This window comes from Ornithorhynchus anatinus, chromosome 6 (genome assembly GCF_004115215.2).
Source record: "Ornithorhynchus anatinus isolate Pmale09 chromosome 6, mOrnAna1.pri.v4, whole genome shotgun sequence".
Taxonomy (NCBI): Eukaryota; Metazoa; Chordata; class Mammalia; order Monotremata; family Ornithorhynchidae; genus Ornithorhynchus; species Ornithorhynchus anatinus.
The window spans coordinates 31,179,068-31,200,378 of record NC_041733.1 but is presented as its reverse complement, the minus strand read 5'-3'; the positions used below and the strand labels follow the sequence as shown (position 1 = coordinate 31,200,378).

The 21,311-nt window shown below is 41.5% G+C and overlaps 1 protein-coding gene across 1 annotated transcript in view; it reads left to right on the top strand.

Moving 5' to 3' along the window:
- AFF2 (AF4/FMR2 family member 2) overlaps positions 1-21,311 on the top strand; it is a 626,935-nt gene that overhangs the window by 42,319 nt on the left and 563,305 nt on the right. The gene's annotated exons all lie outside the window — the stretch shown is intronic.

Below are 21,311 nucleotides of genomic sequence, written 5' to 3'. Positions count from 1 at the left end.
CCTTGTAGGTTACCACCCGTACTGCTTCCCTTTAAGAACTAATCTACTAGGAAAAAGATCATGTTCCGAGCTAAACGTAGGTCAAGATCTTTATCTGTACTTTCTTTTCGAGGATATTTTCAGCCTGATGTGTGACAGACCATGGAAAATCATTAGTTACATTATGTTCCCTTTCAAGCTTTGGCTGCGGTGAGTGGCTCATTGAGATACATGACCCGGGCCGCAGATGTGGAAAGAAACCTGGGAAACCTGGGAATTGGGACCACTGGTACCCATTTCTGAAAAGGCCTCCATGCCTCTTTGTTAGTCATTTGTCAAGTACCCTCCTGGTCTCTTTCCTTCTCTCCTACTTGACCCCAGTTCTTCCTGCGATCATACTTGCCATAGCTGGATGAACTCAATCCAGATGACCGAATTACAGAGCTCGGGGAAGAGGGCAGGCAAGAGACGAAGGTCATCTATTGTTCCAAAAGTCTAGGTTATAAAAAAAAAAAAAAAACCCTCCACAAAGTGTTGTAAGGAGTGGGGTAGAACAGAGCATTGGACCCTTTGAGGTCCAAAAAGTCTTTCCCAGAGTTGTTCCCACTGTCGTTTCTTGGTGGCTGAGCCTGGTTGTGGAAATGTTGGTCTTTACTTAAGGCAAATCTGTAGGAAAATGGGCTTCAAAGGGCAGTAGGAAGGTCTTTCCTAGGGGCCGCTTCCACCTGAAACTACATTTTCCAGAATTCTCTTGGAGAAAATCTCTGCAAGCTAGGCAGAGCACTTGAGTTCAGGAGATGAAGTACTTCTCTGTTCTTTCACTCAGGTGTTGTGTTCAGCTCCATTTACATGGCTAAATGTGAGTTTCTATGGTTAAACCCAAAAAGGTACATATATGTAATATTGGGCATTTGTCTGTATGTATGCTTATGGTAATTTGTGGGTGCATATTATATATTATATATGTGTGTATATATATATATTTATCTGTGGCACTAAGAAAGCTTAAGCATTTGGGTCTAGTCTGCTTTTCCCCATTTTCTCTCCTTTTGTGTTAAAACAACATTTCTTTGCCAGATTTGAGGTGGCTTGAGATGGTACCAGTGACCAAAAATTTCCCCCTAGTTCCTACATCATTAACCTTAAACCAGTTTTCACAAAATGCCGCATGGATTGTAATTGCAATCATGTGGTATAGAACCCAGATCCAAGATATTTTAAAGAACTCAATCTCTCATTCTGGCTCGGCCAAAATTATGCTGACAAAACCTGAAAACTATTGTCCGGAATGTTTACCTTATTCCTTCCTTTGGAGAAGGGCTGGGTGAACACATGTGAATAATTAAATAGTTGCAAGGGATTGCAGCAATATTTCTGACCACACCTTCAGTTAGAAGTCTGTTCAAGTTTCACAAGGCAGAAAAATGCCTGAAGATTTCTTGGGAAATTGAGTCCACAGTGTTCTTCAAGTGTTTCCTAAGCTCCATCTTGCTTAGTCAAGAGGTTTTTCCTTATGAATATATGAGGGTTTTTTTTCTTTTGCTAAAAATGGAGCCCATTTCCTTGCCTCAGTTTCTTTGTGGGAATGGACAAAACTGGCCAGTTTAATGTATTTTAAAATGTCTTGTTGCCCCCAGCCTTCTCCTTTCTAGGATGAAGAACCCCTTTAAATTTCTCATAAGATCTCTTTTCAGTTGTTAAAGCTGGATCCGCTCCAGTTTTTCCACATCGTTTTGGAAAGGCAAATTCCAACACTGTTCCCAAAGAACTGATTAGAGTTGGCCCAAACCGGTTGTATTGGAAGAATTACTCTCCAGGTCTTGCAAGTCATAGTGCCCAGGCTGCTTGGAAGTCTCTGCACACTGCTGTGAGTTTTCAGAGGGAGATGATTTTGTGGAGTCCTACATACCTCTAGAAGCAGCTGATTCCTGAAGGTTCCTGTTGTTATGGTATTTAAGTGCTTACTATGTGCCAGACAGTGTACTAAGAGGTGGGGCAGATCAGGTTGGACGCAGTCCGTGTCCCCCATGGGGTTCACAAGTTTAATCCCCATTTTACAGATGAGGTAAGAGTCACAGAGAAGTGACTTGCCAGATAAATGGTGAAGCTAGGATTAGAACCCAGGGCCTTCTGACTCGATCCACTAGATCATACTGCTTCTCTAGTAGTAGACATCTGAAATGAACTCCTCCAATTTCTCTGGTTTCAGCAGCCCTAGGAAAAGGAGTTGGTATATGTTCCAAGTACACCTTCTTTCACCTCCTGCTCCTGCTGAGCCTTATAGAAGTTTACTCTGTGACTGAAAAAGCTCAGAGGACCCTAATAAGATGTGATTGGTTGGTTCTTGTGTTTTGGTTTTTGGTTGTTTTTTATTTTGTTTTTTACTACTCAGGGAAACATTGAGTTCAGTAAGGTTTTTGCTAAAGTTAAGAGCAACATTCGACCATTTTTCCTGTTTCAAGATGATGCTAAAACCCTATCAGGGCTAGGGTGGTCATTGATGTCAATTCAGAAGCCACAGGCGTGCTTTGTGTTACTAGCCTTATGGTGTTTGTCACATAATGATATCAGGTTACATAAAAATGGTTTTGAGGAAATCTGCATGAGCTGAAATCTGGTGAATTCCTGACCCCTACCATGGCTTAGGAGCCTTTGATTCCTCCTCCACCACCCCTCTCCAGCCCCTGTAAGCAAGACTCTATACCCTAAGCCCGTTGTGGGTGGGAATGTGTCTGTCTGTTGCTATATTGTACTCTCCCAAGCGCTTAGTATAAGGCTCTGCAGATAGTAAGAGATCAATAAATATGACTGAACAATTGAATGAACGAAGGTTCTGTTTCCAGGTCATTTGGTTTTGGCAGCAGTGGCTGAGATTGAAGGAGGCAGTTCTTTTAAAGGGAAAATACCAGCCATAAAGCTCTCCAGTGCCATAAGACCGGCTGAAAATCAGACTGTCTTCTATAAAACTGGCTAAGTGAGAGCTGGTAGAGAAGACAGTAATAGACTAAGTTAAAAATCTGTCCAATGTGCTAGGATCAGGATTTGTGAGGACATCTAGATCCCACACAAAGTTTCTGTTAATAGTGTTAGTCATGTACTTAACTTGAGATTGGCTCTTTGGAGATTCCATGCAGAAATGCATTCTTCCTGAAAGTGATCTTCAGAAGACAACTCATTCCAGCGTGGCTTAGTGGAAAGAGCACGGGCTTGGGAGTCAGAGGTCGTGGGTTCTAATCCCGGCTCCGCCACTTGTCTGCTGTGTGACTTTGGGCAAGTCACTTAACTTCTCTGTGCCTGTTACCTCATCTGTAAAAATGGGGATTAAAAAATGTGATCCCCACGAGGGACAATCTGATTACCCTGTATCTACCCCAGCGCTTAGAACAGTGCTCTGCACATAGTAAGTGCTTAACAAATACCATAATTATTATTATTATTATTCCACATAGTACTGGCCATCTTAATCTCCGTACCCCAAACTACAGGACACTGAAATGGAAAATTAGCTTTGGACACTTTTGAGGATTCAAAGTAGTCGTTAATGAGGGACCACATTAACTGTTTTGGTCGGGGGGAGAATACTATGTCCACAGTATTGCGAATACTGATCTCAAAATATGGGATTATTTTGCATCACTCTTTCTTAGAGGCTTTTCCATGCATTTCCTTTTAAAATTCTCTTAAGGATTAAGCTACACACGTACAATTTTTTTTAAAGTCTCAACTCTGATCATCAATGATGAACACATTGTTCTAAATTCAATAATAATTCTGTTTTTACAGAAGTTCATTCATTCGATTGTATTTATTGAGCGATTACTGTGTGCAAGAAGTTATAACCCCTTTGTTAATCACTTGCCCTACTTAATGCATTCATTATATTCAAAAACCTTGAGATTAGAACCCCCAGACCGGGTAGTATCATATGAATCCTTTCTTTTTTTATCGGTTCCAAGTTAGATTAAGCCTAGGTTCTGTTTAATGAGGTGCCACTTGCTGGTTTTTCATGCAGAAAGAATTCCATGTCCTCAGTGGTATATGTTACACGAAATGAATTATCAAATATTTGAGTTCTTTCTGCATTTCTGACTACTGTTTCCTAGAGAAAACAGGGTCATTATGAGCTTCCTGGGATCTGAGAAATAGGATTTCTTTGATTTGAATATTTGTTTTTTTCTTTTTCAAAGATTCATCTTGTTCATCTATATTTAGAGGGTGGGTGATTCTTCATCTAAGTTTTTGAAAAGTGACACATAATATTCTATGACTTTATGCATTTGTGGATGTTTCTAATGTAAAGTAGAACTGCATTCTGAAGGACATTATTATTCTTGAATGGTGTGACTTGCTCCCTTTTCAGGGTTCATTAGTTCTTGATTCATGGTGATCAAAATAAATAGAGTGTAGCCTCTGAAATACCTATTCATTCTCCATCACTAGAACACTGAATTTTGGGGTTTGCTTATATTTTTTTCTTTTTGAGGTGCTTGTGCACATAATACTTAATATTTAGTATATTTCGATGTGTTTTAACTGTAGTTTACTGAATATTCAAGTCCATGCATAAGAGCTTAATTACTATCAGGCTCTGAATTTGATGGATTTTTTTTAAAATTTAGAACACACTAATGATTGAACAGGGACTTAAAACAAACAAACAAAAATGTGCCTGGCTGACGTGTTAAATAGCCTGGTGCCTAAGAATTTATAATTGCTTAGCTTCTGGCATGAAAACTCCATGAATTAATGGAGTGACTTGGACTTTAATCCGTGTGTAGACCAGTAGTTAGTCTCTATCCAGTGCTTACTGTGTGCAGAGGGCTAAGTGTTTGGAAGAGCCCAATACAACAATAGACCCATTCCCTGCCCACAACTTCCAAGTCTAAATACTGTCTTCCTCAATTCATCTGTTTCTCCAAATTCCAATCACAGTATTTATTAAGGCATACTAAAGTAACTATTACTTGATCCTTTCAACACCTTGGTTTTTAAAAAATGAAACATGAGAATGAGAGTGTTCAGAGGTCAGACTTATTATTTCTGACTTATCTTTTTTCTATTTGGTCATCAGCGCTACATTTGGAACCTGCAAATGTTTTGAAATTTGTATTTTTCCGGTTCAGTTCCAACCTGATACTTACAAAAGGCGGTGTCGACTGTCCTCCAACAGTTTGCATTATGGGACAAACCCATCCACTGTTTGAAAAGTATTGGGGAAAGGCAGATTAAATTTAGTTCTCTCGCTGGCCAGATTCTGCCCCAAGGTGACATTGGAAGGTGGTATCTGATCTTCATCCAGTAGATGCTCAACAAATACTATTGATGATTCAAATTCATTTCCTAATATTGTGTAAATTTGTGTAATTTAAGCCTATTTAGCGGCTTCTTGCTATGTTTTAAAATATATATTCATAGTCTTAGTATTCAGAATATTATGATGATTTTTTCACAACATTTAAATCCTTTCTAAATTATTGGTCTGTCCTTGGTGAAAGAATTATCAAATCATGTTCAGGTCACAAAACAATACCACTTTGATGCTGATTTCTAATTTAATCTGATGTCAAATGGGTCACAGCTTTGGGAATTGGGAAAAATAAAAGAACGAAGAGATGCATCAACATCTTACTGCCCTGAAAATTCTGTTCGTTATAGTGAATAAATATAGTTTCTGTGGCTTTTATTTGTAAGGCTGGGCTGCTCAGTATAGTGGGCTTTCATTTAGGAAATTGTATCATCATTTGTCAGAAATTTTGAGATACTGAAAGCATTTAACTGGTCTTGTTGATAAATTGCACTTGGACCATTTCAGATTTGCTACTAGCAATGCACCTGGGAAGCCAAACACAGCGATGGAGTTCAGGCATCCTTAAGCAGACATATTGGTTTTGTTGACAGTGTGAAATGGAGGTTTTGCCCTCTGACAGTGAAACCTGCATTGATCATATGTGGAGTCCAAGATTTGATGTGGTCTTGTTCCCCAACTGGACTTGGATATGTTAATGCAGCTAATGCAGCTTGCTAGAGTCAGTCAAAATGGAATTTGGAACTGGTCAAAGACTGCCAGAGCAAATCAACCCTAAGTTGCAACTCCCCATCTAGTTTAAGCAGGGTCGGACCAGAGTCTGGGCCTGTTTTCCGAGGTCCAAAGGTGGGTCGGGTTCTCCCCACCCTATTTCTATCAGCTCAAGTCAAGGTTTCATCTCATCCGTACAGAGGTGACGATTCAGGAGTCTGGTGAGGACATGGAATTAAAAAAAAGGGAGAGAGAAAGAAAGAAAGTGGCAAAGGGAAACAAAAGGATTTTTGTCAGTTAAAACAAAACAAAAAAAAAAAAGGAAAGCAATGAAGACCGGGAAGGAAAGATTCCAATCCAGAGGGAGAGAATTTGGCATTGACCCGGCAAGCAGCTGGCAAATGTGTGTGACTGGCAGCAGGGCTGGGTGTCCAACGCAAGGGTCTGAGTGAAACAATGTCTGTCAAGAGAAAGGGAACGAATTAACTCGCTAGGTAGCGGTTTGAGAGTCTTCCAACTCCAGTTATCCTTAAGCAGAATGAAGTAATCACTGCCAAATCATTTTTCCTATGCATGAGCAGATGAGTAAAAGATAAAGCGTGGCTTATAATAGAATAGGTATGAATAATGTTAATTTCCTGAAATATACGTGTGTCTAGTGAGAGCAAATGATTGTAAATGAGAGAAAGCAATAAGGAGGGAATGGCTTCTTTGAAAATGTTCATTTAAATCTTCTAATTTTTTTTTAAATTACAGGTTAACGTGGGAGGGACAGGCAGGGGAAAAGGGCTTCCCGTCCTTGAAACCTTTGGCCCCTCTACCCAGAGATGTTCATTTGCCGACTGGCCCACGGTGCACTGCAGTTCCTTCAGCATGAAACATATTCTGGTAGTTCAAGAGAAGTAGCAAATGGCTTGCATTGCTTTTCAATCTTATGTACTGGATTGGTGGTATCGCAGCAGGCTTACCTCCCACTGCCTTTTTTAGAGAAAAGAACGGTAACATTTCAGCTACATAGGGTGATGTTATCAAATATTTTGAACTGTAATCTTGTAATTACTATTAATGTTGCATTAAAAGATTATTTAATGAAGGAGATCCTGCGGGGAACAAGCATTAAAATGGCTCCAAGCAGCCTGCCTCCCACATACCTGGAAAAATTCCCTACTGTTCATGGAGAGGGAGGAAGAGCAGTCAGTGCCAGTTCTAAACAATAGGTTTCACACTAGATCTGTTAAGACCTGTTGCTTTTGGCAACAGAAATGACTCAAAGGCGTGAATAAAGAATTGGGGCTCCGTGGTTAAAGACAAGCTTAGTCGAAGTTTCCAGCTTCTAGTGCAGTATTTATTTCAGGATGGTGGTGGTGGTGGGGGGGGAGACTTCCCGTGGAGTGGCTCTGTGGTGTCTCTTTCTAAGTTTGTTTTATCCAAATTTTTTTTCCAGCTTTAGGAGTTTTTTGGGAGCAGATTTTCAAAGGGCGTCTGTTTTTATTCTCATGCGAAGTCCATGTTTACACAGGGAAATTGGATAGCTACACAGGGGATTACCTGATTTCCATGCACAAAAATGGGGCTTGTTTCTGGGCAATTGGTTTTTATTCATGCAAATTAGATCAATGTTCACGGCCGGCCGCAGAGAGCTCTGTTGCAGGCAGGAAATGGTCGGTGCGTCCCCAGGTGAGTCTCAAGACTGTATATCCCAAGTGGGACCCGAACTGGGACCAAACTCATTTCTGGTTGGGAGGTTGTGTATATGCGGTTTGTGTGCACGTGAGCTTTTCAGTGGGCTGCTGAGAGTGCAAGTGACCAGGCATAAGTGCCGCTGTACACATCCATATTGGGGGTCGGGGGCGTGTGTGTCTGTTTGTTGAGGGGACCGACCACAGCAGGGTTACAGTTTGGCATGTAAGCATGTAGCTAAAGGGAGGAGGTGGGGCCCAGCAGGGTGAATTTGCATGCATGGCATGTCACATGTCCCCAACACCATGACTAACGATGCACTAGTGCTTCCAGAATTCCTCCAAGACCCCTAAACAGTCTGAACCCAAGTCTGGTACCCTTTTTTTTTTCATCTGTCCTGTGCCAGCATCTTATAGGAAAATGGTATATTTATCTGCACAGTCGGAAACGTAAAGTGAATTTGTCTAAGCCATTGGGATCGTGTGTACATCAGCTTGGTATAGTCTTCCAGAGACGATTCTTTTGTAGCAAATTTAATTCATGCTTGAATCAGCACCAGTTGTACCAAACATTTAAGAAGAACTGAACCTCCGTGGACATTCGAAACTCATTATCAACCTGTTCCTTTGTCCTTTTTGTTTTTTAACCTGGTGTGTGCTTCAGTCAGATTATGTCAAACTGCTTTAGTGAGGTGAAGACTGAACATTCCCATTGGCTGCTGTGAAGGTTTTAGGTCCCCTTGGATGTGGCTGGGAATCATTGCTGCATATAAACTCATGGCCTTTCGCCTGCACACCTGCTTCAGCTGTTCTTATCATATAAGTGGAATTATAAAACCTTAGTACAGGCTCCTTTTCAAGAGAGAAGCCATAATTACTTTTCTCAGCTTCTGTTTCCCTGTGTACCCATTCATTTATTTGACAGCGGCCACTGGGCTTTGGAACGGCTGGAGTGGAAAAACTCCTCTGGCTTCCGTCACATCCGAAGGGACGGTCCCCCGTTTGTCCCACCATTGGGCCCACACTCCAAAGTAGATCGCTGTATCCCAGGGTCAATCCCGGACCTGTTCTCAGTGTTCTGGGGTTGTGTAGAGGAAATCAGGAAGCAAGAGGAGGGTGGTGACAAGAAGCACTGTGATCTGTGGTACAGTGGTGGATACCTAGGCGGAAGGGGGTTGGACATCGGGTAGGACTCCAACTGGAGCTAGGACATCTGCGACTCGGGGCAGCCCGTGGGGTGATGTCTGACTTGGGCTTCGCAGAATGATGCTTTCAGTCATTTCAAGGACTCAGCACTCCACCACTTTTCCCATTTTCCTCACCCTCTCTTCTGAGGCTGCCATTTGGATAGGAGCCAACAGCCATTATCCTCGGTTTCCCCCCTTGGAGATAAGTAAAGCTGAGAAGCAGCGTGGCTTAGTGGAAGGAGCACAGGCTTGGGAGTCGGAGGTCATGGGTTCTAATCCCGAATCCGCTACTTGTCTGCTGCGTGACCTTGGGCAAGTCACTTAACTTCTCTGTGCCTCAGTTCCCTCATCTGTAAAATGAGGATTAAGACTGTGAGCTCCGTGGGACTACCTGATTTTCTGGTATCTACTCTAGCGCTTCAAACAGTCCTTGGCACACAGTAAGTGCTTAACAAATACCATCATTATCATTAAGTAGCCTTTCCCTTACAGTGTGAGCCCCGAGTGGCATGGGGAGTGGGTCTGATCTGCTTGTACTCGCTGCATTTATTATTATTAATGATACTGTATTCATTTAGTGGGTATTCAACCAAAATGTCACTCTCTCTGCCCTTCTTATCCCCACGGTCCTTCTTTGCCCCCTATAGCTTAGCCTAATGGGGAGAGCACGGGCCTGGACTCCTGACTCCAAGGTGACCTCGCTTCTATTCTTGATTCTGCCATGGATCTGCTGTGTGACCTTGGACACCATCCTGTCCTCAGTTTCCTCATCTTTAAATGGGGATCAGATATCAATCTGCTTTCCCACCCTCTTAGCTTGTAAACCTTAGGACCAAGGAGGATTCAATCAATCAATGCTATCGACTGAGCATTTTTTGCAGAACGCTGTGTTACGCACTTGGTAGAGTACAACAAAGTAGGCACGATACCTGGCCTCAAGAACTTAATCTAGTAGGATTGGACCTGATCTGGTTAAATCTGTATCAATCCCTGCACTTAGCCTAGTAATTGAAAAATGATTAGTAGCTTAAGCACTTACTGTGTGCAGTGCCCTGTACTATGCACTGGTACAGAATGCACAGGTGGGAAATAAAAATGGACCTTTCCTCTAAGCCCTTAATAAAAGCCACTTTTTAAAATAAAGCAGCTAAAATACGCTTTGATTGATGTCAGAGCAGTTTTCTTATTTTAAACATTTTGTTTGAACCCCAAGCATGACAAAGTGGGGTCTGTGTGATAGAGAGTATAAATGCATTTTCTCACAGTGACATTTGCTTAAATGTTACTTTGTAACTGAATTTCAGTTGGTCTAGAAGAACATTATATGTGGCATTAAACACTTTGGTGTTTAGGAGAAAGATAGGGGTTAATAGCAGACTGCCACTTTACTCTGTGTTTCAAAAAATCAAAGAATCCATGTTTTGGGATGAGCATTTTCATGCAGCTGGTTAAATAATAAACCTGTCTCTTCACCTTTGTTTGCCATTGCATTCACCAGCCATGAATAATTAGAAATAATATTTGAAACGCAGACCTCCTGGGTGTAACTGGTGGAAAAAATGATTAAACCATAATGAAATTTCATAGAAAGACCTTCATATTAAGCTATTCTCTTCTTTCCCTGCTTCAATCCTCACTATATCTAGTACATTGAAAAGAATTAGCGTAGGCACGATATTATACATGTTGTGAATATTCTTACAAGACCATGTGTTAGTTACTTTGTATTAATTAGGGTCACTAAATCATCAAATCTATTTATCAAATGCTTACATAGATATAGCACCAGCTGAACACCGAGTAGCAATATAAAATCCACTGTTTTTGCCTCCCAAGACTTTGCAGCGTGGTGTTAGGTCTGTTGTACTGAATGTGGAGTTAGCCATGGTTAGATAAATCCCAAGCATACCCTACTTAACCAAAATGGGAAAATCTTCTAAGTTGTAAAAGTAAATTTGAAACTTAGGAAGTTTGATTTTTTTTTTTCTTTTTGCTTCTAAATCTTTATTCTTATTTGACTTTTTCCATTCAGTTTTCTGAAACAGAAATGACATGAAAATAATCATTACAAAAATAGCCATCATGGTCTCACTAATGACCACAGCGACACATTCTACAGGATATTCAAATTATTAGAGCACATTTTTTGAGACATTCCTGGCCTCGCTTGACATATCCATTACCTTTGAAATGTTGGGGGTGTTTCCACAGGGTAGTGTATTTTCCTAGAGTAATTGATTATTGCCTGGGCTTCTTCATTATGATTTAGTATGCCTCACTCTGCATTACAGGTGAAGGAAAAGTGGAGATAAAAATCAACTAGGTCAGTTTGAGAGAAATTCAGTAGAATATGAGTGAAAATTTCACTTTTTTTCTACCAGGGCTATAAAGCCATTTGACTTCTTCCAGCATTTAAAGTCTCTTCCTCCTTGCTTACTGATTTAGATAAGCATGTTCCCTTTCATGTATTCCCCTGAGAATATGTATTTCCTGTTTGCTATCTTTTTAACGGTTCACATTTTGTGTGGAAAATGATAAGTGCGTTAGACACTGCTAGCAAATTTTGGGGTTGAAATCAATCAACTCATTCGTGTTTATCGAGAACTTACTCTATGCAGATCACTGAACTGAGACTTTAGGAAAGTACCATACAACTGACAGGGTAGATGCTATCCCTGCCCACAGGAACTTGAAGTCTGTCTCCCCCGTAATTATTATTTGTACTAATGTGGTATTTAAGTACTCACTCTGTGTCAACCATGATACTTAGCTGAGGTTGTAATCAGGTATTTACTGTTATCAGGTTGGACACAGTCCCTTCCCACATGGGGCTCAAAGTCTAAGTAGGAGGAAGAACAGAAGTATAAGCTTCTTGTGGGTAGAGATCACTTCACTTGCTGCTTTGAACTTTTCAAAAAGTGCTTAATACAGTGCACTGCAACTAGTGGATATTAATAATAATTATAATTATAATAATGGCATTTGAGTGCTTACTAGGTGCAAAGCACTGTTCTAAGCGCTGGGGGGGATACAAGGTGATGAGGTTGTCCCACGTGAGGCTCACAATCTTAATCCCCATTTTACAGAAGAGGTAACTGAGGCACAGAGAAGTTGAGTGACTTACCCAAAGTCACATAGCTGACAAGCAGCGAAACAGGGATTAGAACCCATGACCTCTGATTCCCAAGCCCGTGCTCTTTCCACTGAGCCAGCTGTTACTGCTACTTAGAGTGCATGGATATGAAGTAGCTTAATATTTTCTCCAGACCAAAGCAACCTTCTAAAGGAGACATAGCACCCTTTTGAAAATGGACCATTTCACTCCTGGCTGAATGTATTTACTAGGGAAAACGTCTCTCTCCGTAGCTCCCACACAGTCACCTGGAAACAAGCTCCCTTAATGTGTAGATGAGCTAAAGTAACCAGGCTGAAAGTCATTCAGCAAAGGTCCCTTGAAGGGGCAAAGCAAGGCAGGGAGGAGATTCGTGTAATAGCCACTGGTTTTCACCAAACATGGGAGTGAAATCAGGCAAGTAAATATCCCTGCAGTGCTTCCCTCCTGTATCCATGACCTTAGCATCTCAGGCTTGTGGACTGAGGACTGAATCTGAAAATGAGATGTCCTCGATAGGTAGAGCCCTAATCTGGCAACTGATAGAGGAAGGAAGACCTAGGGATAAAAGACCTTCTGGGAAGCAGTATTTTATCAATTTGGGAAAGAAAATAAAGTGGGATTGTTTCATTTGGATTACCCTTTCATTTGATTTTTTCCCTATATGTTATAGGTCCATAAAAGTCATCTATAATGGAGGGATGGACAGAGACATGAGGGTAATTATAACTTGAATGTAGAATGTCAGATTATTTCCCTCTTCCAGAGTCTGCCCTCGAATGGCCATTTAGTTCCAATTTAGAATGAAATTCAAACTCTGAATCAACTCAGGATCCTGGAACTCTAGGAGGGGACAAAGGGCAAATTATTGGAATGTAGAAAATATAGAGTTCATATTAAACTAAGAAGTACTTGTGTAATGTAAAGTCGAGTATGCTACAAAAACATGGAATGTGTAATGTACTCTCTTTTTTTGGAATTTAGATTAAGACACTCCTTAATGTAGCAATTATGCAATCATAGTCTAAAGGATCAATGTTTCCAATATATTGCCATTATGCAGAACCGTCTTTAGCAAACATGCCAATGAACGTGATAGAGCTGTTGAAGTTCAGGAATGTGAGAGTTCCTTTGGCATTGGATGCTTCATGACAAAATCACTGCCAGAATGATCATGAGAGAGAAATGTGATTGTTCCCTTCAATCAATTTTCTCAGAACATCTTTGGTCTAACATGTTGCCAGGCTTTTTAAATCCTGAGACCGTTGCTGAACACTTAATATGTGTACCTTCAAAAAATTAATGTATTCATTAAAAATTTGGTCTTAACAGAATAAACGTTTCCTTAGAACAAAAAAAAAATCCTATCATCAAGGATTCTGAGGGATTTTTTCAGATGCCAGCAATCCCTCATAGCCTGCTTGTGAGGAAGGGAGAATCTGGTTTTCCCATTTTCAGGCTTGGAGAAAGCGAGATGCCTGGAATTTGATTCCTCCTAGCAGAAAATTGAAAGCAGAGCTGGGCCAAAGATTCAGGTTATCTAGACGCTGCAGCTTGAAACATGAGAAAGCACTTCCTCTTAGGGGATGAGAATAAATGAGATTTAAGGAGTATCCACAGAGCCATTCAACAATACTGGCCAAGATGCCACTTGATGAATCAGTTCTTTAAGTTCCTATGTCTCCATTGGCAGAGATGCTGGGCTTGCCTATTTTGCCAGTATAGCAATTGTTATGATGATAGACTTAAACTGAGTTGTTTTCTCCTGGAGTTCAACTAAGGGGGTTTGCAGGCATCCCAAACCCTTTGCCATGCTTGGCTTTGGCGAAGCATAGAATCAGTGGCTGCTTTCCATGGTCTTTATTCTCCCTCTTTCTCTCTGTTTCTCTTCTGTCCCCATCACCTCCTGCTCCATCTCCAGTGTCTTGCCCCATCCCTCCACCCCTCCCTTTTTCCCCTCCCCTTTGTCCCAGGATGATTGTTGTTCTGAGGAAATCAGGCTTCAGGGAAGAACTTAATAAGGAGTCCCTCAAGCCAGTGCTGACCTCCCTCTGGCCTAGATTGTCAATCAGTGGAATTTTTTAATAGGATCTGTTAAGTGCTTACTATGTGTTAAGAACTGTTCTAAAGCTGGGGTAAATGCAATTTAATCAGATTGGACCCAGCCCTTGGCCCACCTGGTGCTCCCCATCTAAGGAGAAAGAACAAATATGTAATCCCCACTTGACAGATGATTCAACAAGCACAGCAAGTGAAATGACTTGCCCAAGCTCACACAGCAGGCAATTGGCAGAGCTGGGCTTAGAACCCAGTCCTCTGACTCCCTGGCCCATGCTTTTTCTGCTAGGCTATGATGCTTCTCACATGTATTGAGCATTTCCTCCTGTCTCTCCCCACTCCAGTCTATTCTTCATTCCGCTGCCCGGATCATCTTCCTACAGAAATGCTCTGGGCCTGTCACTCCCCTCCTCAAAAAACCTCTGGTGGTTGCCTATCAGCCTTCACCTGAAACAAAAACTTCTCACTCTTGGCTTCAAAGCTCTCCATCACCTTGCTCCCTCCTTTCTCACCTCTCTTTCTCTTTCTCCTGCCCACCCCATACACTCCACTCCTCTTCTGCTCACCTCCTCATGGTCCCCCAGTCACTCCTATCCTGCCATCGACCCCTGGCCCACGTCCTACCACTGTCCTGTAATGCCCTCCCTCCTCACATCTCTTCCCCTCTTCAAAGCCCTACTGAGAGGTCACCTCCTCCAGGAGGCCTTCCCAGACTGAGTCCCCCCCTTTCCCTCTGCCCCGACTCCTCTCCCCTACATCCTCTCCCCTACATCCTCTGCTCTTCCCCCTTCCCCTCCCCTCAGCACTGTGCTCATTTGTATATATTATTTATTACTCTATTTATTTTGTTAAAGAGGTGTATATCTCCTTGATTCTATTTATCTTGATGATGATGTCTTTTGTTTTGTTCTGTTTTGCTTTGCTGTCTGTCTCCCCCGTTTCAACTGTCAGCCCGTCATTGGACAGGGATTGTCTCTATCTGTTGCCGAATTATACGTTCTAAGCGCTTAGTACAGTGCTCTGCACATATCGCTCAGTAAATACTATTGAATGAATGAGTAACTTTTTTAAATAGTATTTGTTAAATGATAACTTTGTGCCAGGCACTCTACTAAGTGCTGGGTTAGATACAAGCTAATCAATCCATGCCTGACATGGAGCTCACAGTCTTAATCCCAATTTTACAGATGAGTGAACTGAGCCACAGAGGAGTGAAGTAACTTCCCCAAGGTCACCCAGCAGCCTAGTGGCGGAGCAGAGATTAGAACCCTGATCTTTTTAACTCCCAGGCCCGTGCTCTATCCACTAGGCCACACTGCTAGGAAAGGTACTATATTATTCAGTGGTAGATATCCCTGCCCTCAAGGGGCTTACAGTCTAGTGGGAAAGATAGGTAGGAAAATAAATTTTTGATAGAAGCAACACAGTATAAGGAAATGTAGATGAATGCTATGGGAGTTAGGTGAGTATCAAATATGTGGCGGCACAGAGTTAAGTGTATAGATGACACAGAATAAAGGGAAGAAGGGAGGCAAAATAAAGAGGTTTGTCAAGGAAAGCTGCCTGGAGGAGGTACAATTTCAGTGAGATTTTGAAAATGGAGGAAAGTAGTAGCCAATCAGCTGTGCCACGGGAAGTAGTTCCTTGAAGCAGGGACCACGTGAACAGGGGGTCAGTGACGAGGGAAGATGGAAGCACAGTAAGTAGTTGGTGTTAGAGGAGTAAAGTGTGCTGGCTGCATTGGAATGGGAGAGGAGTCAGGCTGTGTAGAAGGCGGAGAGTTGATTGTTTCTGAAGTCGACGATGAGTTTGAATCGGAAATGGATGGGTAGCCATTGGTAGTTTTTCAGGGATGGGGATATGCAGGCAAAATGATTTTTTTTGGAAAATTACCTGGACAGCAGACTGGAGAGGTGAGAAGCTAGAGGAAAGGAGGCCAGTGAGGAGGCTGATACAGGAGTCAAAAAGGGCTATGACAAGTGCTTTGACCAGCCTGGTAGTACTGTGGATGGAAAGGAAAATGTGGATTCTAGACATGTTTAGTTTTTTGGAACTGAGACTGCAAAGGAGATTGCTCCCAAAAGTGAGGGAACATTAATGGCTGGGCTACTGGGGTAATTCAATACGATTGTTCCAGGGGTGGGCAGAAGCTACTATGCGTCCTCTTAGTTGTTTGTTGTTACTCCTGAAGAAAAAATATAAATGGATATCAAGTCTATTTTAAGCAGGAATGTTCCATTCATTGCTTTCTGCTTCTCTAATAGTCCTTTCTGCAAGCTAACAAACATTTAGGAGATGAATAACCAGGTTTTAATGTTTTATGTAATCTAACTAATTCTAGGAACAAATGTGACTGGCATTCCCCAGGGAATGGAGTTCACAGCTTGACCTTTAGAAAATTAGTATGGCAAAAGGTTAAAGTGAAGCTCAGGAAAATGAGTTTTCCCACTTGTAAGGAAAAGCAAAATCAATATTATTTTGCTTTAGAAATATTAATGTCTTAGCATCCATTGTATTCTTGGGTGTATTTTGGGGTGTCAGATCGTATCCACCATCTAGACGACTACAGAATAAGCCTCTTAATGCTTCTTTTTACTGGGGGAAAGATTGTGGTTCTCTTCCTCCTTTTTTTCTATTTTCTATATACCCTAAATCCAGGATTCCAGTTGTCTGAAAAGGTACTTGAAGCATTTGGATGTTAGAGGGCTAGGAAAAATCAAAAAGGTAGTTTAGCAGGCTTTGAAGTCGGCTTGTTGGACACCCCACCCCCAGAGAACAAACTTCAAAGCCCATCATTTTGGCTTCCCAGAATTCACAGAATGGACGGCTCCAAGGCAGCTCCCCAGGTTCTCCAGCCTGGAGTACAATGAAGATAAGGCTGCTTCTGGCATCACTTTAAAGAGGTTGTGTTCTAGCTTGCCCTAAATACCGCTAAAGTATACTTCATAGTCTTAGTCTGTCTTTAACCTCCAAATGCAAAAAAAAAAAAAATCCAGAATTAGGAAAGGAAAGACCTTACTTCATCTTTCAGCATGTGGGCTGAGCAGAGGCAAAAATAGAGAACAAAGCATCTGAGGATCCATCCAGGTAAGCACAGTGGGTGGTGTAGCCCAAAATTCCTTATTGCAAACAATATTAGTAGGTACAAGAAGGGTTTGGAAAGTTCATAATGGAGCCAGAAGTCCAAAATAGAATATTAGAGAGAAAGTTAGGGATGTTAGTGTCTCCCATAACCATGGAGATGTAAGTCAAGGAGGGCAGCCATCACACCATTCTTCCACACTATCTTTAGTATCATTTGTTGGAGACCAACTATCAGCCCATTGGTCAGTCTCAGTAGTGATACTGCATCTGTTCTTATGAATTTGTTGCTTCTGCTCTGCTGGTTTTATTTTGGAGAACCAGTGTGGCCTAGTGGAAAGAGCATGGACCTCAGAGTCAGGAAGCCCTACTTCTAATTCCCACTCCACCACTCTGCCGTGACTTTGGGCAAGTCACATTCCAGTTCTGGCCCAGGACTGGGTGGAGAACAAGGTCTTAATGTTCTCTTTTAGGATACCGGAATAAAGTCTTCAAGATACGCAACTAATGATTTGTGTTCTGATGATGAAAAGTCAAAGGGTTGTAAGGCACCTCCCACCTCTAACCCCAAAAGTAAATTAAAAGTAAAAGTAAACAGTACAAAATGGGATGGGGGTTCATATTTCCAGGAGACAGCCTTTGAAACGTTTCTGGAGGGGAAAAAGGAAAGTGGTAAAGGGAGCAGGATTGGCGGGGAGAGAAGAAGGCACAGAGGGATGGGACATATAGACCCATGATACTGCCAGACATAAACACACAGTCACAGAAAAACCCACATTTAATTGGGCCCAGGGACCAGACACATAAGGCATGCTTGGGATAGAGCCAAGGAGAACAGGAGGAGGAAAAAGCACAGTGTGTGACAGTTTCTCTGAAGACAGGGTGTCACATCATGTTAACCTAAACCGTCTCAAGTATTTGATCAACTTTTCTTATTTCCTTAAGTCTAGTCAGTCAAAATAGTACTATTGTTTATATCCAGGCAGTGTATCAGAAGATTTGCAAATGGTGATTCTGCTATGCTGTGATTTAAAAATAACAAGATAAACTTAAGCACAGTCATAACCCTCATGTTTTGTATCCTTTTATAATATGAAGCCATTTTTGGTCTTATTGGCTCTTCAGTTTGTCCAGCCTGTAACACTTACTTCGGCCTCAATGCCATATAGTTTCTATTTTATATTTCTAAACAGCAGAAACTTTGAATTGTTGGATGAAAGAACTAGAATTCCTTAAGGGAATAGTTTATCCTTTCACAGAAAAGTCATTTTTTTCTCTTTTGCTGGAGGGGCTGATTTAGGGTTTAAACAGCAGGTATTCCTAGGCTCCCTTAAACCACAGGTTTTAACATGAGCTGTGTCAACAAAGTTCCTTATCCTTCCAAGGTGGATAAAGTGAATAGTTGAGTCTGGGAATGTCTGCCAAAGAATAACTGCAACCTAAACCTTCACAACTCTGGGTAAGCATTAAAGAGTCCAGGATCTGTTCTTCCTTATTTGTTCTTCACTTCCCTTTTTCCTCTTCCCTTAAATGTTTTCATTATATGCTTCGTTTTTGACAGTTTCCCTCAGCGATGCTTTTCAGTGGTAAATCCACAGGCTGGGTGATTTTTTTTTTTTTTTATTGCTTCTTTGGAGGAAGCACCTGACCCAGTGAAAAGATCAGGGGCCTGGAGTCAGAGGACCTGGGTTCTAATCCCAGCTCCTCCACTTCTTTCCTGAGTGACCTTGGGCAAGTTACTTAACTTCTCTTAGTTTCAGTTTCCTCATCTGTAGAATGGGGGTTCAATATCTGTTTTCCTTCTTACTTTGACTGTGAGCCCCATATGAGATAAGGACTGTGTCTAACCTGATTATTTTTTAACCACCCCAGTGCTTAGTTCAGGAACATAGTAAGCATTTAATGAATAGCTTTTTTTTTTAAAGACATTTTTCAGTGAAAATTTTATCCGTGCTTTGTGAAACTGAGGGCGGACTCCTGGGGTGAAAGGTTTTGCCAACTTGGCAAATGCATTGCATTCGCCATATCTTCCAGGATGTTCTCCTAGTAACCTCCTCCCAATCAGCTCATACCAGCACAATCCACATCACCTACCTCTCAACTCAATCTTGTAGCAATTACCTATGTGCAAACAATGTGGAAGGACTTGTCCGTTATGCCATCAGAGAAGCAGCATGGCGTAGTGAATAGAGCACCGGTCTGGGGGGTCAGAAGGATCTGGATTCTAATCCTGACCCTGTCACTTGTTTGCTTTGTGGACTTGGGTAAGTCACTTCACTTTTCCATGCCTCATTTACCTCATCTCTAAAATGGGAATTAAGACTGTGGGCCCCACACGGAACATGGACTGTGTCCAACCTCATTATTTTGTATCTACCCCAGTGCTTAGTACAGTGCCTGGCTGATAGTATGCCCTTAACAAAAGTGACATTAGAAAAATGACTTTTCAACCCTGCTCATCAATGTGAATGGGGTCTGACCCACTATGGGAATCTTCTTAGAAAGGACCTGTATATATATATTTGTAACTTATCTTGACAGGTTTATCTTCTGCCCTAGAAGCATGGTATCGATTCAAAGGCAGGGGTCATGTCCAGTCTTAATATTTAAATCAAACTGTGTGCTCGTGAGCAGGCACTACTCTCCCAAGTGCTTAGTACAGTGCTCTGCACACAGTAAACACTCAGTAAATACCACTGATGATTAAATAACTAGTGCTGTACTCACAGTCTAAGGGGACTCCTCAAATACTCGTTGACTGACGTTGATATAATCATCTTCCTTATCCTCTGAAGCGTTTGTGCTTTCTGAAATTTCTCCACATAAATTGTGGATTTCCCTCTAGAACACTTGGAAAAGGCTGACTCCCAAAACACTAAATCTAGTAAGTCTTCAGTCTCCACTATTTTTCAATAAAGGAAACCAAATTTATATTTTCTTTTAATAAGTAGAACAATACTGTGGAAAAAAATACCCATGGTTCTCACTTAGGGGTATCTTTGCTTCTCAATTAACAAAATTCTCATCATTGACCTCAGATTTCTTTTTTAGACTTCTATATTTTTTCCTTATATTTGTACTGAGTGGGAATTTACCAGGAACAGGAATTCCATTTGCTATCCATCATCCGTGGTGTGTGATGGATCAATTGAAATGGTAAAATAAAGTCCAGAACTGTACATGTCTCTGCCACTTAAAGTAATGAATCCAATCCACAGGATACCATCAAGTTGAACTAATCCACATTTCACATTTGTTACATCCAGTAGTGCTTAAAGCTTATAAGTATTTAGCAGCTTTTGTATGACAATCTAGCACCTATTAAAGTATCCAAGTATCAATAATGATCATAATGGTACTTGTTAAGCACTTACTATGTGCCAGACATTGTTCTAAGCGCTGGGGTAGATACAAGATAGTTTGGACACATTCCCTGTTCCACATACAGTTCAAAGTCTTAATCCCCATTTTACAGATGAGGTAACTGAGACCCAGAGAAATGAAATGACTTGCCCAAGGTCACACAGCAGACATCTGGTGGAGCAGGGATTAGAACCATGACGTTCTGACTCCCAGGTCCATGCTCTATCCACTGAGCCATAATAATAATGATGATGTTGGTATTTGTTAAGCGCTTACTATGTGCAGAGCACTGTTCTAAGCGCTGGGGGAGATACAGGACAATCAGGTTGTCCCACTTGAAGCTCACAGTCTTAATCCCCATTTTACAGATGAGGGAACTGAGGCACAGAGAAGTGAAGTGACTTGCCCACAGTCACCCAACTGACAAGTGGCAGAGCCGGAATTCGAACCCATGACCTCTGACTCCCAAGCCCGGGCTCTTTCCACTGAGCCACGCTGCTTCTGCTGCATGCTACTGTTGCATCATATTGTATATCCTTGTAAGGTTGATAGTTTTCACTCTATTGATAAAGTGAAATTCTGAGGAGAAATCAAGTCTTAATGATATGAGAAAATATGTCTAACTCAATTTTCTCAAATTTTACAGACTAGGTTTTACACAGAGTTAGTAAAATTATTTGACAACTGTTTCCTAGAAGCTAGGATTGTTCTTTAGATGAAGTCTATTTACCAATGACACTGAGTCCAAAAGGTGTCATCTGTTCTCCCTCCTACTTAGACTGTGAGCCCCATATGGGTCAGGGACTGTGTCCTATCTACCTCAGCATTTAGTACGG